The 17544-nt window shown below is 50.5% G+C and overlaps 1 long non-coding RNA gene across 1 annotated transcript; it reads right to left on the reverse strand.

Moving 5' to 3' along the window:
- Positions 1-8246: 8246 nt before the first annotated feature.
- Positions 8247-17473, reverse strand: LOC123652900. Its single transcript, XR_006742458.1, has 4 exons — positions 17392-17473; positions 16920-16980; positions 13168-13349; positions 8247-8375 (listed from the first exon to the last, which is right to left on the reverse strand). It is a non-coding gene; the product is annotated as an uncharacterized LOC123652900 (long non-coding RNA).
- Positions 17474-17544: the final 71 nt, after the last annotated feature.

A 17544-nucleotide genomic window follows, 5' to 3' on the forward strand; every position in this document is an offset into this window, starting at 1 on the left:
ACGTGCCCTTGACCAGAATCAAACCCGGGACCCTTCAGTCCGCAGGCTGACGCTCTATCCATTGAGCCACACTGGTTTCGGCGAGACTCTGGTTGTTTTAACCAGCCTTTTGCCTGGTAAGGGAATTTAAAAAAACTTAATCACGCAATCTCTAGAAATGACATCAATATATTATATTCATCCATATTGTCACTGGAATAATTTAAGTAATTGGTGTAATTTAAAACGTAACTTTATATCATTTTTATTTATGCTTTGGTGTTTATCCATTTTAAAGTGATTTGGCACCTGTGATAAACGCTAGGTATGAGGCTCACCATTTTTATGGTTCATTTTAAAGATAAAAATTACTCCTGTTCTATTAGGCATTTGCTGAAATGATTTTGTTTCCGTTGGCAGCGTGAAATGAGTTACTGTCGTTCATTGAGTTGGAATTTTATTGCCTGGTTTTCCCTACCACCACGTGAATCACCAGCCAATCCACCACCAACAGGACCAGCAATGAAATGGCAGCTGCAGAGCCGGGCCGGCGCCAGGGAGCAGCCTTTGAAAGGGAGAAGGGAAGCGCGTGTTTAAGATCAGGCGGAAAGTGAGGGACCACCCTCAGGGCACCACGCATTCCCCTTCCTGCGAGTGGCTGTCCATCGCTCAGCTGTCCGGCTCCTTTAGAAAGGCCAACACTTCACTCTACCCTGTTTCCCCGAAAATAAGACAGTGTCTTATATTGTTTTTTTCTCCCAATGTTGCGCTAGGTCTTATTTTCAGGGGATGTCTTATCTTTCCATGTGCTAGGTCTTATTTTCAGGGAAACACGGTAGTTGCTGCACAATTAAGATTTCTAAAGCATTTTGATTGGGTTTCCAGGGACCTGAGAGGCGACATCTTTCCGAGCCCGAGGACTACCACAGTCAGTTTAGAACAACAGAAGATGGGGTGGGTGGGGGGGGGACCATGAGAGGGGATCTGTGCCCCCACATAGTTCACGTGAAACGTGGATAAAGGAGTCAGCAGGGGAGAGACCGAGCGCAGGGTGGAAATACTGGGTGGGCTATTACACGCCGAACACCACAGTCACTGCTTCACACAGGCTCCTGGACACACACTTCAGCATTCTCCTCTCACAGTGAGCCTGTGAGGAAGGCATTCAAAATAAGCTCCATTTTACATAAGAAAACCGAGCCTCAGAGAACTCAGGGGATGGAGTCGCTTGATTCTGGCTCAAAATGGGAAGAGCTTGGCAAGTCTGACTGAAAAATGGGTAAGAACTCGTGTTCATCGCTTCTCTTTCAGAATCAAACTCAGCGCCAAACTATTTTATTACAACTAGACAAAACAAACAAAACAAAACACACAGAAAAACCCTCCATGGTCTTCACTGGGCAAATACAGTGCTAAACTGGGGCCTTCTCGGGTCACCCAAGGTCACCCGGGCGCTCTGACTCATGCCGCTCAGACGGTGCTGATGACCTAAGAGCACAGGCCTGGCGCGGCCTCAGACCCAGAGGCCAGCGGAAGGCTGCTCCGGGCTGCACAGCCTCCTGCCAGGGCTGATGGAGCCAGTGCTGGGGCAAAAGGGGGTGGGGTTGGGGGGCAGACAGGCACCACAGTGACACCCCAAGGCAATCACCCAGCTTGAGCGCGCACCCCAAACACCCCTTTAAGCGAAGGTGTTGTCTCCTTTCAAAGCTTTAGAGGAAGCTCTCCCCACCCCCACTGTCCTGTCCAAGGCGCTGCTGGCCCCGAAGTGACATTTCCTCTCTGACTTAGCCAAGGTCACCTGGCGACTTCTCCAACCAGCACGCCAATGAACCAGAACCAAGCTGGGAAAAACAGCCCTCTTGGCGTGCAACCCTCCCCTCCCTTCATCAGACTCCAGTATTCCTCCAGACTCTGATGATCTCACTTTCCATTCTCTAATATTCCAAAGAACTTGATAATAAAACATAACTAATTATTGGTTGTTACAAGATCAAGTGCAAATATGGGCAATTGTCTTTCAGTGGAAAGGACCATTCGCTGCATCCATTTAAAATTCTGCGTTCTCTGACAGGACACATTTATAATCGCCGCGCAGCCTGGACGGGAGGGAGCCAGTTCCTCTCACAAAGGCCGCGTGGAGCCCGGTGCCCGGGGCGAGAGCGTGGAAGGAACACGGTGAACTTTCCAGCCGGGCACGCTGATTAATTCTGGAATTTCCTCGCTGCGCTGCTGATGCAAGATAAAGCCTGCATGACATCACCTGGTCTGGCCGCAGCCGCTTCTCACGGAGAGAGAGGAGGACAGTGCTGCTCCGAGCACCCCTCTCTTCCTCCTCCTCCACAGGCTGCCCTATGCAGGAGGGGCAGCGCCTTCCTGGGGGAGGCGGGCGAGGGCCAGGCTTTTGCCAGAAGAGCAGGGGCCTAGTCCCCACTCACCAACCACAGGCTTCACCGATGCACCCGAGGGTTTGGGTTTGCAGAAACGATGCCTTGCCTCGGTTTCAGTGGCTGAGGCTGCAGTGTGATTAGGGAAGTGAAGGGGTGTGTCCTCATTCAATTCCTTCAACAGGAGAGCTAGCTCTCCGCCTCATAGGAGCTCTCCTAGCTTCTCGGCACAGCGGGGTTCAGGGGTGAGGTTCGGTGCCCTGGGCAAAGGGACGGGGAGCCAGCTGCTTCTAAGGGGTGACAGTTTAGGTCCAAAAAGAATGTGCTTGCTATTCAGTCCTGTGTGACAGCTGGAAGCACATTTCAATGACAGCTTACGCAGTGGCCGGGATAGAGACGGTTCAGGAAACAGGACCGGAAAAGTTAGGAGAAAAAAAAAGAGCAATTCAATGTCATGCCCTATTTTAAAACTGCTGAGGGGAGGATTGGTTTGGAAGCTGCAGCGCCAGCAAAATACGTAAATGCACAAGGCCCGGGTGCGGGGCGCCAGAAGCAGGCTGAGAGACACTGCCCGCCGTGCACAGCGCTCCGCTGCGCTCCGGCCCCTGGCCTTGCCCCTCGGAAGCTGTTCTGTTCACGTACGTGCAATCTGCTTGATGGGAGCCGTCTCCCAAATAGATATTCTCGTTACACTTTACCAAAACTCACCTGCAGCAAGTGCCAGCTACTACTGATCTGCCGCAAATCACGGATATTTTCTTAAGCAATGTACTTCCCCCTAAAAGTCAGAGTTTTCTTCAGCTCTATTGAGTGGCTCACAGGCCATCGCGGCCTGAAACCTTCTCTGGCCGGCGTTATTGAAGAGACCACACTGCTGTGTTTTTCTCTACAGCACTCCTGACTCCCTAACCTCTGAGAAGCAGATGCCAAGATGGGTCAAACCTGCAAAGATTATATTGGGAAAGCTGCCCACAGGAGAGAAAGTGGGGGAGAATCCAGAGACCTCCTGAGGGTGTGTTCTAGACATAGACCTGTTCTAGTCATGGGTGTGTCGGAGGCCTGAGCATGTTCTAGACATGGACATATTCTAGACATAGATGTGTTCTAGACACAGGCACCTTTAAGAAGTAGGCATGTTCTACACGTGTTCTAGACACAGGCATGTTCTAGAAGTAGACATGTTCTAGACATGGGTGTGTTCTAGACACTGTGTGTTCTAGAAGTAGGCAGGTTCTAGTCTGCTGTGCAGTCCCAGGAAGATTTGTCAAGGCCGCTGGGGGGTCCTGGAGCCCATCAGCTGTAGGATGGGTCCTGTGTTTTCCAGAATCAGGCCTGTCCCAGTGAGTCTGTGGCTGGGTGCTGGAAGCAAATTCCAGTAATTAGCATAATAAATGTGAGGAGTTCATCAGAAAGCTAATGGACAGCTTCAGCAGGGCTGAAAATCTGCATATATTATTGGCTGCTGCTGGAACAGCGGTCGGCAAACTCACCAGCCAAATATCAACAGTACAAGGATTAAAATTTATTTTGAGAGCCACATTTTTAAAACTTATATTTCTTCTAACGCCTGTTCTTCAAAATAGACTCTTCCAGGCCATGGTATTTTGTGGAAGAGCCACAATCAAGGGGCTAAAGAGCCGCATGTGGCTCAGGAGCAGCAGTTTGCCAACCACCGGCCTCAACCTGATAATCTTTTTCTGTTTGCCAGGCCTTACCTTTGATATGTATATCTGCTTTGCTAGAGGGGAAAATGTGTGAATAAAAAGCCCTGGGTGCTGGGACTGGAAGAACTTAGTCACTGGAACTAAGCTTCCTCCGGCTCCTCCAAATGCCTTCCAAATTCATACTTCACGTCTAGTTTATTTCATTTACTCGCAGCCCCTTCTCCAGATTGAGAACGACCCCGGCAGCTGGGAGCAGACCGCGAAGGGCAGCCTCCGCCGGAATGTCACAGAGGCCGTCCCAGTGCACAGAACTGGGCCTGGGTCACATACTAGCTGACCTGCTTCTGGGCTATTGGCCGCCACACAGAATCCTGGGGTTTACTCCCCTATCGCTTATCTCCCCTGCCAGAATGAATGCCCCCAGGGCAGGGACGTGCCTTTCTATTAACTGCCAAATCTCAAACACTTGTTAAGTAAATAAATGTATCTGAGTTACGGGGAGCATACTAGTATCTACCTTAAAAATATTGCATTCTAAAATGCATTACCCAATATGTGGCAAGGGCTTGGTAAACGTTACTGTTATTAGCAACATAAAAAATGAACAAAGAAGGTGAAGGGATTAGCTAGAGATCATATTCGCACAGCCCTTCATGGCCTGCTCCCAGCCAGAGACCAACCTTGGCAGTGACATTAGGGCAGACCTGTTTCTGGAAAATGTAGGACCCCTCCTGCAGCTGACTGGGCTCCAGCATCCCGCAGCAGCCTTGACGAATGTTCCCTGGACTGACCCTGCCTTAAACTGCACCACTCCGCAGGTCAGAGTCCAACACAGATCTCCCTGGGCTAACTGCAAGGTTAAGATGACCAGACATACAGATTTTGGAAAGAATCGAGACTTTTTTAAAAAGCCATGGGACGCGGGACAAATTGTTAAAAATCAGGACTGTCCCGACAAAAGCGGGACGTCTGGTCACCTTACTCAAGGTGCCGCAGGCCTGCACTTCCTTCTGGGGCTGGAGGGGAGAATCCGTTTCCTTGCTCCTTTGTATTAATGGCCAATTCAGTCCTGTGGCCGTAGACTGCCCTCACCTGTTCCCTGCTGGCTGTCAGCTGACGGCCATTCCAGTTTCCAGAGTCCAGCCATTCATCCACTCATGGCTCCCTTTCGCCATCTTCAGAGCCAGAAACGGCTGGTCAAGTCCCACTCCTGCTTTGACTCTCTCCTGCCTCCTATGTCCCATCTCTGTGACTGCAGCCGGGAAAGGCTTTCCACATCTAAGGGCTCCGGTTACTACATGTGAACCCACATGGACAGTACAGGACAATTTCCTTATTTTAACGTCAGCAGAATCCCAGTAGGAAGTGTGCAGGAGGCAGCCAATCAATATTTCTCTCTCACAACAATGTTTCTCTCCTCCTTCCTTTCTTTCTCTCATTTTCCCTCCTCCTTTCCTCTTCCAAGTATCAGTCCAGTAGTGCAGCCGTGGAGATGTAGGATGGAGTTGTGCACTGATTTAAGAAAAGCATGCAGGGCTCCGGCAAAGGAGGGCAGAGTGGACGAGGGCTGCATGAGGAGAGGCTGGGTGAGAGCAGAGAGGACAACCCTTGAAATCCCTGCGCTGAGTCATCCCCCATTCGGCAGAAACCATCTTTCTCACTTAGAGCTTCTCCCATGAATCTCAAGCTTACTTTCAAAACTCAGTTCCTGCCCAGCCAGCGTGGTTCAGGAGTTGAGTGATGACCTATGAGCCAGGAGGTCACAGTTTGATTCCTGGTCAGGACACATGCCAAGGTTGCTGGCTCCATTCTACTGTGCAAGAGGCAGTTGATCAATGAATAATTCTCTCTCATCATTGATGTTTCTCTCTCTCTCTTCCTCTCTGAAATCAATAAAAAAATAATTTAAAATAAAATTAAAATACTCAGTTTCTAATTTCCCTTTTACGTTACTTCTCCCTGCATGCAAAACTGGGCTGCTAAAGATTCTACAGCACAGCAGATGTGCCTCAGGTCCCGCCTCCTGGGCAGGGCTCGTGCGGCCACACCGCACACCGGGCTCAGAAGCTCTCTGGGAGCGTGAAGTCAAAGAGACTGCATTTACTTATAAGCGTATTCTTCAGTTCTTCTTCTTTTTTTATAAATTTATTGGAAACATGGATGAGAGAGAAACATCGAGCAGCTGCCTTATGGACACTCCCTACTGGGGATGTGCCTGCAACCAAGGTACATGCCCTTGACGGAATTGAACCCGGAACCCTTGAGTCTGCAGTCTGACATTCTTTCCACTGAGCCACACCGGTTAGGGCTTCAGTGGTTCTGATACATGGAAAGAGGGGTGAACATGGTGTGTGATTCATTACAGTAAGCTTCTTTACAAACGCATCAAAATCTGTTAGGAACATAAGAAACTCACAATGCCACAGATTGATGGTGTGTTCCCCTAAAACGGGCACACTGAAACCCTAACTCCCAATGTGATGGTGTTCGGAGGTGAAGCTTTTGGGAGACGATGAGGTCTTGAGGGTGGAGGATGGGGCCCTCATCATGGGATTAGTGCCCTCCTTGCCTCTCCTCCCTCCCCGCCCCTGCCCCTGCACAGGACACAGACAGCAGCCCTCTGAACCCACAGCAGCCCCCACCAGACAGGAATCTGTCAGGGTCTTGATCTTGGACTTCCCAGCGTCCAGACTGTGAGAAATGAATATCTGTTGTTTACAGTGGCCTGTACAGTCTAAGATGCCTAGAACACTAACATTACCATGGTGCCAGATGCATTTACATATGCATGCATCAATTATGGTTAATATCATAATTACCGACTGCATCAGACCATCTCATTTGTATTATCCATACCCTGATGTTGACTTAACTGGCCCTGTCAGCGGAGTCAGAGAATATTAATATTTTGGATATAATAATAATAATAATAAGCAAAGAATGGGTTACTATCTTGTCCAATATAACTCACTAATACTATGTTAATAGCATAACGAAATACTCTCTTTGGCTTAAATAACCATTTGCTTTGAATTGAAGAATTTTAGAATTAGACACTATTTTAAGATATTTTACATCAATTCCTTTTCACAGACGGGAATTGAAAGCTAAGAAACCAGCCCCATCTCACACTGCACGGCTCACGTGAGGACCAGGAACTCGCTTCTGGTCTAACGCACCCCCCACCCCCCACCCCCCACTCTCTTGTTCTGGTGCTGCCTCGGCCACACAGTCCCCCATGGCCATGCTCCACACATCCTCTGCGGACACGCAGGACGTGGTTTCGTACTGATGATCGTCTGTCTGGATACAGCCTCATGTGTGTTAACCACAGAGAATGAAGACCGAAGAAGAGGCGATGTTAGCACCACGAGGTGCCCTTTTCACAATGCCAGAAGTCTGACTTCCATCCGCGAAAACTGTTCATGGGAAAACCTCACACGGGGTTCCAGGGGAAGGGAGCAAATTCCCACAGGGCACTGAAGAGTGAGCGTGTCCTTCCTCGAAAAACCTTCTGCTCTGAGTCTCAAACCCTAGTTGTGTTCTGCTAAGGGGTCTAGAAAGCAGCTCAGTCGGGTGTGATGCCGCTTTTCAAATGAGGAAAATAAAGTAAAATAAAATATCAGAGCACACCTCTCACAATAGCAGAGTTGTTTCATGAACTTTTTCTCATTTTTTATTAAGGTATTATATGTGTACATATCTTACCATTGCCCCCTGTTTCATAAACTTTTGATTTGTTTTATGTATACCATGTGAGCAAGATCAAAATGTAAAAGATGCTGCTTGGCTGAAAGCTGCTGTTGCTAGTGGAAAGTTCGAGTGTTAGCAGTGTTGTAGGGACTGAAACGGCTTCTCTCCATCCCATTAAAACTACTATGCCCAATTCGAGGAGAAGGAGCATTCTCCTGAATTGGAATTTGAAACAGTGGGACAAAACTTGTAAAAACCATTTAACCTGAAAACTTTGACTTTAAAATGAACAATGAGGCTCTCACATACAATCCAGGGATACTGTTTGCCAAGAGTTAATTGTTGTTTATTTTTCCGGTGCAATTTCGGGCTTAGGGCTTGTTTCATGGATGAGAGAAGAAAGGCTTGAGCACTCACAGGTCAGCGTAAGAAATAAACTCATCGCTCCGGAATGTAGTTCTTTGAAGTCCTTCTATCCCTGAGACCTTCCAGCAATTTTATTACTCTATCAAAAACGAGCGGTGCAGAGTGCGAAGTGAATTTCAACAAGGAAGTTCAACTTGGAAACACTGGTGCCCTGAATACTTCTGTCCCCTTTACAAAGACATGCTCTCTGGGCAGCTTCCTCTGCTGGGTTCAGCCCTTAGGCCAATAGCTGTGAGCAAAGGACAAGGTGTTATTTTCCTATTTCCAAAGAGCTGCTTCCAAAACAAGCCAGTGGGAGAGGTATGTGGGTGGGTGAGTGTGAGTGTGTGTGTGTGTGTGTGTGTGTGTGTGTGTGTGAGTGAATGTATGCACTTATCACAGAGGCTTAGCCTGGTCAGGTTCCCGAGGGGTGAGAAAACACATCTGGTAAATTTCCAAACTCGTTTGTGGGTTTCCAGTAAGAGAACACCTGGACATCTCTGTTCAGAAAGAAGCGGTCTCAGTCTGACTTCTCCCACATCCCCTCCCCTGGACTTTCAGAGGGCACCCAGGTGCCAAAACTCAAATACAAGAAAGATGTCACTATGCTTGAAACAACACCATCTCCCATGAAACTTCCGAGTTTATTTGACAGCAGGCCCTTGTGAGGGTTTAGGACTGGCCCACAGTCCTGGCTTACTGTGTGCAGCATGAGCTTGGGTAAGTCTGCCTCCATGAACTTAACTTTGCTTTTCCACACAGTGAGAGATCTAAAACTAGTCTCTCAGATCTTTCCCATTGCTATGATCTAACAATTTTTTATATATAAAACTAGAGGCCCAGTGCACAAAATTTGTGCATGGGGATGTCCCTCAGCCCAGCCTGCACCCTCTCACAGTCCAAGAGCCCTCAGGGGCAGGAGGCGACCTGACAATCAGAGGAAAGTGATGCCCCCATTACACCTCTTCTGCTGCCACTGCTGGCAGTGCAAGCCTTGGCCAGCCCTGGTTACCAGAGCCTCAGGTGGCCCTGGACAACTGGGAACCCTCAATCCATGACATGCCTGCACCTAGGGCCGGCCCTGGGCAGTGGTGCAGCCAACATCTGAGGCTTTCCTGCTCCTCGGGCTGGTCCTAGGTGGCTGCAGGGACTAGGGGACTCTGGAGGCAGGCACGTAGAGGGACCGGACCCACCTGGGGGCAGACCCAGCCGTGCTGTGCACCTGCCACCTTGGTGGGGCTGAGGGGACTGGGCACCACCATCTTTTGGCTGTGGACCCCACCATCTTTGAAGGTATGGCAGTCAATTGGCATACTCCCTCCTTATTGGCTGTGGACACCACCATATTTGTGAGGGTGTTGATTGATGGTCAATTAGCACATTCCCTCAGGATATGCTATAAAATGTGTTTTATAAATGGAGATATTTATGCACAAAAATCCAAGGGAATGGCTTAATGACAAACTCTCTGGATGTTTCAGTTCTGTGTTTTAGTGGAAGCCATACTGCCTTACTCATTTCTGCTAAGGGAGCCGCCACGGCCGTCACCAGGCAGGTTCCTGCTGCCTGCCGTGTGCTGGGCCCTCGCGGCACTGTCCTAAGAGAAGGATGTCATATAGCTAAGTGGTACTGCCTAGGACCGTTTGGGAAGGTAAGTAAAACAGTCTGCATGAGGCACCTGGTTTCTGACGCACATTTTGGAGTGAAATAAAGACTGGGAGCAGAAGTGCAGGGGCCTTGTCCCCAGTGGTTATTTAATGAGCATTTAGAAGTCTGTCATACAACCCTTCCATTTCTGGATCAGGGAAGAGCGGTTAGAGGAGCTGGAGTCACCAGCCAGCAGCCAGGCAGCTACCTGGTAAGACGCCCACAGTCTCTCCAGCGTCCTATGGCATCAGGCTGCTGTTGAACACATGTGACCCCACAGCTGTCCCTTTCATCCTTCCTCCTGGGCTACAAACACTGCCAGAAAGAAGTTAAAACCACAGAGGGCTGGCAACCCTACCAGTCCTGGGGACCAGTTGGGACCGGCGGCAGCATCCAGAAGAGGAGACCGCAGTTAGGAGAAGCTAATAGCCGCTCGGGGCCATGCAGAATCTAAGTGGCAAGGCCAGGGGGTCTGGAGGCGTGTTCTCACAGCGCCATGCTGCCCTGGGACATGGTCTCTTGGCTTTCTAAACAGTTTTAATGCTCCCCCGGGTGGAAGTGGACTCCAGCTCAAGCTGAGTGTCAGGAGCCCAGCCTTCTTCGACATCTGAAGCCAAAGAAGACCCTAACTTGGCGACACAAACTCCAGGCAGAGCAGTGAACCGGTGCAATATGGTTAAAACTTCAGTATCTGCCCGGCCGGCGTGGCTCAGTGGTTGAGTGTGACCTATGAACCAGGAGGTCACAGCTCGATTCCTGGTTAGGGCACATGCCCAGGTTGTGGGCTCAATCCCAAACAGGGGGTGTGCAAGAGGCAGCCGATCAATGATTCTCTTATCGTTGATGCTTCTATCTCTCTCTCCTTCTCTTTCTTTCATCAGTAAAAATATGTTAAAAAACAACAAAAAACCTTCAAGATCTAATAGGGTGCTTTAAAGAAAAGAACCAGAGGACGAGGTTGCTTGTGTTCTGAGGCAGTATAAACATTTGTGTCTAAAAAACCAACAGCATTAAGATTTGGGGAACCTGGCTTAAAATAAATTCACACAAAAACAAACAAACAATAAAAATCCAGTATTCTGAACATAAACTTCCATTGGCTAACTAAGTGACATAGTTGCAAAACAAGTTAAAACAATCTTAAACTGTCCCGATAAAAACACCCAGAGCGGGTGTAATTCCCCCAAAGCATGAGCCTGGCGGTTGTAAAATCCTCCCTTTATTTCTGGACACCACATTTTTGTCTGTACGCACTGATAAGAGCCTGCTGAGACAGAGGCCAGGCCCACGCGGGGGAAGGCAGTGTGTGAGGTGATGACAGAAAAAGGCCTTCCTGTTACTGATAACTCCAATGTCACAGTCACTGCTGATCTCGGTTCAGAGCCAAACCGGGTGAAGCCACAGGCTCATGCGTATGTCTGTCCTTTTGATTTCGTTCTCTTCATTCCAGTTGCATTTTTTTAAAATATATATTTTATTGATTTTTTACAGAGAGGAAGGGAGAGAGCTAGAGAGCTAGAAACGTCGATGAGAGAGAAACATTGACCAGCTGCCTCCTGCACGCCCCCCACTGGGGATGTGCCTGCAACCAACGTACATGCCCCTGACCGGAATCGAACCCAGGACCTTTCAGTCCGCAGACCGACGCTCTACCACTGAGCCAAACCGGTTTCGGCTCCACTTGCATTTTAATTGCCCGATTAAATCGGAGCTCTGATTCCCTCTCTGATTAATAGTTGACCACTGTTTTCTAGTGTATGCTAGAATTCGCTTTGTTTCCCTTTACTTTGTTAAAAATGTCCTTTAAGTCCTTTGTAGGATGAGGTGAACCTGGTTTGATTAGTTTAATATTTACCAGGCCTTCGACAATTGAGAGAACTGAGTGTTTGTAGCTGGAAAGCACGGGAGATGTTTTCCAAGCTGAAGCGTCTCACAGGAAAGAGGACAGGTAGAGATTTCTGTGGCCACAAAGCGCAGAAGTGAGGCAGCCTGTGGACATGACGGAGGTGGTGAAGCTCGCTGTGGTGAACATTTCGGAAGCGCTGAGGCAGTCTTACAGAGGAATAGGCGGCCCTGGAACTTCAGCGTCTCCGGCCCTGTCACTACGTTTGCACAGAAGGCGGGGACGGCCCATCAGGGTGGGAGGCCGGGCCAGAGGGCGCCTGAAGCCTCCCTCCCGGGTCTCTGAGGTTGTCGTAAGCACACACCACCGCGAGGAAGACCATATGTAGGTCTGAGAGCACCACGTTATCATCGGCAACAGCAGCCATCCTCAGAGCAGCAGTCATGGCCGTAATGACACAGCGCAGGCGTGACAGCTGCTTTCATCTGGGCCTTGTCAGAGGACATCGGTGTAAGTGTTACTTCTCACCCCACTCGGCAGATAAGACAATTGGAAGGTTTCCACGTGAAATAACACAGGAGGGCAATGAAATCGCCTAAGCTGACAGGAAGTCAGCAAAAATTACGGAGTCCACTAGTTCAACCACTAACTGTGGTTAACTAGCAAATGCGGGCTGGTCAGTAAGACGCCACAGACACTGCATTTGATCTCCTGAGGTGTGACAAGATGTCACGCTGCTAAGTGTGGAGGGGTCCAGTCAACACTCACCTCTGGATCCCCCATTTCCTAAGAGGATGCAGGATCCTCCAGGCTTTCTCCTTCCCACATCTGCCTGTCTCTTCCCACCCAGCTCCTCCCTGGCAAGGCCCAGCGCCTCAGCAGCTCGGAGCTCGCCTCTTCACAGCTTTGCAGAGAAAAAAGGGATCTTTCCTACAAATTCTAATGTGAAAACTCCTGGGAGAGGACGCTAAGCAGCCTGAGTCACTCCTCCCCAGGGCCGTGGCCAGAAGAGGCAGAGATCCCCTGGCGTGATGCCCACGCCGTGGTGAAGGGCCCAGCGCTGTTACTGAGAGCAGGAGACAAAGCAACCCGCGTCCCCCACAGACGTTTTCTCCATGGACCTGTACGTGAGGCACGTTTCCAAAGACATTCTTAGCGGCTCCATCAGAAGTCTACATAATCAATAATTATAATTAGGTCTTCGAACTTTCTAAGAGATTACTTAATAAAAAGATTATAACCTGCCCTAGCCAGAGTGGCTCAGTGGGTAAAGCGTCGGCCTGTGGACCAAAGGGTCCCGGGTTCAATTCTGCTCAAGGGCACGCACCTCCGTTGCAGGATCCTACCGGCCGGGCCCTGGTCAGGTCTCGTGCGGGAGGCAACCCATTGCTGTGTCTCTCTCACATCGATGTTTCTCTCAATTTTTCCCCCCCTCTTCCATTCTCCCCAAAAAATCAATGGGAAAATATTCTCAGGTGAGGGTTAACAAAATAAATAGCTAAATAAATAAAATTGTAGTTTTATCTCATTTTGGGGTGCTTTTCTCCCTTACCTTCTTTCCCTTCTGACCGATTTGATCAGTTCACAGACAGCAGTTACTTTGCCCATAACGTGGCTGTACTTCCGGTTCCAACTGTGAGAAGCTACTCGGGGTGTATTCAGAGGGCATCTGAGTTCCAACAGTGACCAGCAGCCTTCCAGGGTCCCCACCCTCTTCTCTTGGTGACTGTGCATCTCAGTTGGACAGGAAAAAAAGAAATAGGTCTTATTGTCACATTTCCATTCCGTGACTTATTGCCGGTGCTAACTCAGTGTTGAACAACTCTGCCCACGCCTATCCCAGGCCACAGTGTCAGACTTCACAGACAGAAGGACCAAGGGAGACAGGCCTTCGAGGGGTTTTCTCCCTAAACACTGAGTAAGTTGGTAGGCAAGCAGGCCAAAAAGCAAGCACAACAGTCCCAGGCTGTGATAAGCATGAGGGCACCCGCGGTCCACAGGAAGTCCAGGACGGCTCTCCTCAGAAGATGAAGCTAAGCCTGGGATGGAGGATGGCAAGGAGCCGCCACTGGAGATGCAGGGAAGGGTGCTGTCAGCCAACTTCACTGCTCACACCTCAGCCCACAGAATCCTGGGTGGGCACTGTCTGTCCATTGCAGCAGGGGCTTCTCCCACTGCATACCCGTAGCGATGCCCTCCCTACCCCGAAATGTGTTTCTGGCCATTGCCAAAGGTCCCCTGAGAGCCCTACCCCCTGGATACCCCCCACTCCCACCTGAGAGCCACTGCTGTGGACACAGGGAATTAAGAATGCGAAGCTTCAGACAGTATGAGACACTGTTAGGGAGCTAGGACACATCATTCCGGGTCCACAGGCCTTGGCAGGAATTTGGATTTTATTTCATATAAACGGCAAGTCATTGAACACGTTTAAGTCGGGGAGTATCATGTCTATATTCAAAACAGACTCCCTGGGCTCCTGTGTGCGAAATGGGTTTAAACCAGCGAGGATGAGCGAGCTCTCGGGCCGCCTGGGAGGAGGCTGAAGAGCAGCCAGCGCCCGGGGCCAAGGCAGGAGACCTCGCAGCCCCGGGCTGACGCGGAGGGAGTGGTGGCCGGTGACGGCCCTGTTCCGGTGACCTCATTACCAAGTCACCGCCTGGAGACTTTTCTGGAATCGTTCTGTTTAGCTCATCTTCTTGCTCAGCCATGATTTCCCCTACAAACCTTCTGTGTACAATCCCACAGTAATCATCTTGTCCAAGAACACACAGAGGCTTCCTGCGGCCGCCCCCCGCCGGCCTTGTTTATTCCTGTTTCTGAAAGTTTGCTCTTGAAGGAGCCCCGTCTCTTCCCTAATGCCCTCAGCACAACCACCGTGACCCCGCAGGCCGAGGCCTGCGTGTGCTCCCCACAGAAGCTCCCCCACCCTGCCCCCCAACAATTTTGTCCCACACAGATGTCTCTCTTCTCCAAAGAGATCAATGAAACTCGTAATCTTTCACGCCATCGCTGAGCACGTACTCGCTCAGCATCAATGCCGGCTCTGCGCTGAGCCTGGAAATAAAACAGCGCAGAAGCGTGGTCTCTGCCCCGGGACCGCAGCCAGTGAGGAAGTAACACTTGTCAGCAGCAGTGTGGCTGGTACCTGAACCGGAGTCCGCCATTCAGCCGCTGCTCCTCCCGCCGGGCTGCTCCAGCCCTCCCGGCTCCGTCCTGGCTCCGTCCTGGCTCGCCGCGCCCTGAGCTGGGGATCACCTCCCGGGATTACAGCACCCCAGCGCCTCAGGGTGGAGCACACTGCACCTGCGCCATCAGCGAGAGGGTGGGGCCAGCCACAGGCGGCACATTTCCCCTCGTCTGAGTTTCCTCACGCCTGTAACAGGTGTGTCCGTGTGACGGTGCGGGTGGTGGCTCTGGCTATGCCTCAGCTGAACAGTGAGGGGGTCCTTTTTAGAAATCCTCATCAGAGGATATTTTTTTCCCATTGCTTTTTTCAGAAAGAGTGGAAGGGAGGGAGATGGGAGATTGAGAGAGAACCACTGATGTGAGAGACACATCGACTGGGGGCAGGGAGTGAACCTGAAACCCTCGTATGTGCCCTTAACAGGGAATCGAACCCATGACCCTTTGGTTCGTGGGCCGACGCTCTAAACACTGAGCACACCAGCCATGGCATTAGGTGGTCTTTGGCATGCCAAGCCCACCCCCTTGTATGATCTTATGCAAGTGTGATATACAGAGATCCTTCTTCGTAAATTTGGGCCCATCCAGAAATAACTATTGCATCAAACCACCAAACACACCCGCCCCATCAAGGACAAATAGCAATTCTCAGAGGCAATACATTCAAAATCTATTTTGTGAAGTCCTAACTACAATGTTTTCTGGGACCCTAGCGGTTTGGAATGTCACAACATAGGTTTCAAATGCATTTTAAAATGCCTGTTTCTGTCCTAATATGCAGGACAATTTTCCTTTTCTCCATGTTTGCTTCAGATTCACCTCTTGACACTGAACTTGTGACCTATTACACATCCATCATTTAAAACCCAATACTTAGACATGCCAAGAACTGGCAGGAGGTTTGAAATGATGATTAAAAAAGTGTACAGTCAGGGTTTAGTCAAACTGCTGAGCAGGGTGGACTGTGTGGGCATTCTTTTGCAATCCCCCAGTGAGGACGGCAAAAAGGATGAGTCCATGGAGCCACAGTTCAAATTATTTTTTCAAGAGTGGAGGTGGGGGGTGCTCCGTCATTTATGCTTGCACAGAGATATTTATAGTACAATATCGATGTTATAATAGAGGAAAGGAGGGCAAGTCTGTCTCAGAAAGTTATGAGAAGATCCATGGAGGAGACAGGGATTGGACTGAGCCCCGGAGGGTCCCGAGGGAACTGCCCTGGACCGAAAAAGAGCCAGGAGTGAGGAGCAAGGAAAAGGAGGAGGCCATGAGGGACTCTGCAGGTGACGGGGCGCCCGGCACAACTTTGGCAGAGGAATCTGATGGTCATATTTTCATGCTAGATTATTGGTAGCATGGAGGTCGGGCAGGAGTGGGACTGACTAGAGGCTATTGCGATGGTCCCAGGGCAGTGAGTCAGGAGAGAGGATGACTACTTGATAGACTAAGAAGGGAGAGTGCAGGTTTAAGATGGGCGGGTGCGACAGATGATAAGAGCCAACAGAACTGGATAACAGGCTAGAGGGAATAGGAAACGCAACTGAGAGAACTTGTGGATTTCTGACTTTGCCAACTGGGTGCCAGTATCTGAAACAGGGAATGAAAATGGGCTTGGTTCCAGGCGGGTGGGGAGAGAGGCTGCAGCAGAGTAGGAAATAAATGGTAGGTGCCTGAGTCAAGGTGGGGCGTACTGAAGGCACCTGGGTGTGGTCCGAAGGAAGATGCTCTTGCTTAGAGAGGGTGCTCGAGGGAGGAGCATTAATCACGCATCAGCCAGGTAGTCCCAGAACCAGGAGACGGGCACCGGGGAAGCCCAGAGTTCGGGGTGTTATTATTATTGTTGTTGTTGTTGTTGTTTTTAAAGCGTAGTTTTATTCTTCTTCAGATTTACATTTCTTGAAGGCAAGAACCATGTCTTAAATTTCACTGAATTTCCTTCAGTGCCTAATGCAGTAAAGTGAACACAGTAAGTGCTCAAGGAATTCTCAATTCAGTTCGACGCACTGTTAGCCCCAACATCCTATTTCCTCAAATAAACTTGGCTTTACCTAGAGTTTACCTTCCTCAGTGCCTGCCTGCCCCACTTTGGAATGAGCTCCAAAACCATTCTCCACTTACCTAGGCATCGGTCATGCTCCAGACGACCGTGGGTTGTGAGTTTTTTTTCTTACTGCTATTCCTAAGAAACGATTTATTACGAAATCAGCTTTAGCATAATTCCCAAGAAGCAAGCAGCGTGTAATGGAAACCCTGTTGGAAAGCAGGGTAAGGAGGCGGCCAGTTTTCTAACCACAATTCACTAACCATTAACCGGGTCAGCCGGCCTGGGAAAGCTTCAATTTACTATCAGCCACAAAAGCCGGCCGGGGTACACACCCTGCACCGGGACCGCTCGCCGCCGCAGCCGGGGGCAGCGCACCTGCACGGGGTCCGGGGCGGGCCGCGCGGCTCCCAGGCCACCCGGGCCCGGAGCCCCGCGCTGGGCACCCGCTCCCGGAGCTCAGGACGCTCCGGCGGACCCCTGCGAACCCCGAGGAGTGACCCGCACCGACCGCCCCCTCCCGCGCCCGCCCCGCACCGCCCATCCCACCTGTGGCCACCCAGCCCGGCCGCGAGCCCGCGCTCGCCTCCCGAAGAGGCTCCGACCTCGGCTCTCGCGGGATCTCGCGCCCCTTGAACCCCCGCGGGAATACCGCCCCGCGAGTCCGACCCAGGAACTCGGGGCGGGGCGGGGCCGCCGGGG

The sequence above is a fragment of the Pipistrellus kuhlii genome, unplaced genomic scaffold (genome assembly GCF_014108245.1).
Source record: "Pipistrellus kuhlii isolate mPipKuh1 unplaced genomic scaffold, mPipKuh1.p scaffold_m20_p_21, whole genome shotgun sequence".
NCBI classification, from domain to species: Eukaryota; Metazoa; Chordata; class Mammalia; order Chiroptera; family Vespertilionidae; genus Pipistrellus; species Pipistrellus kuhlii.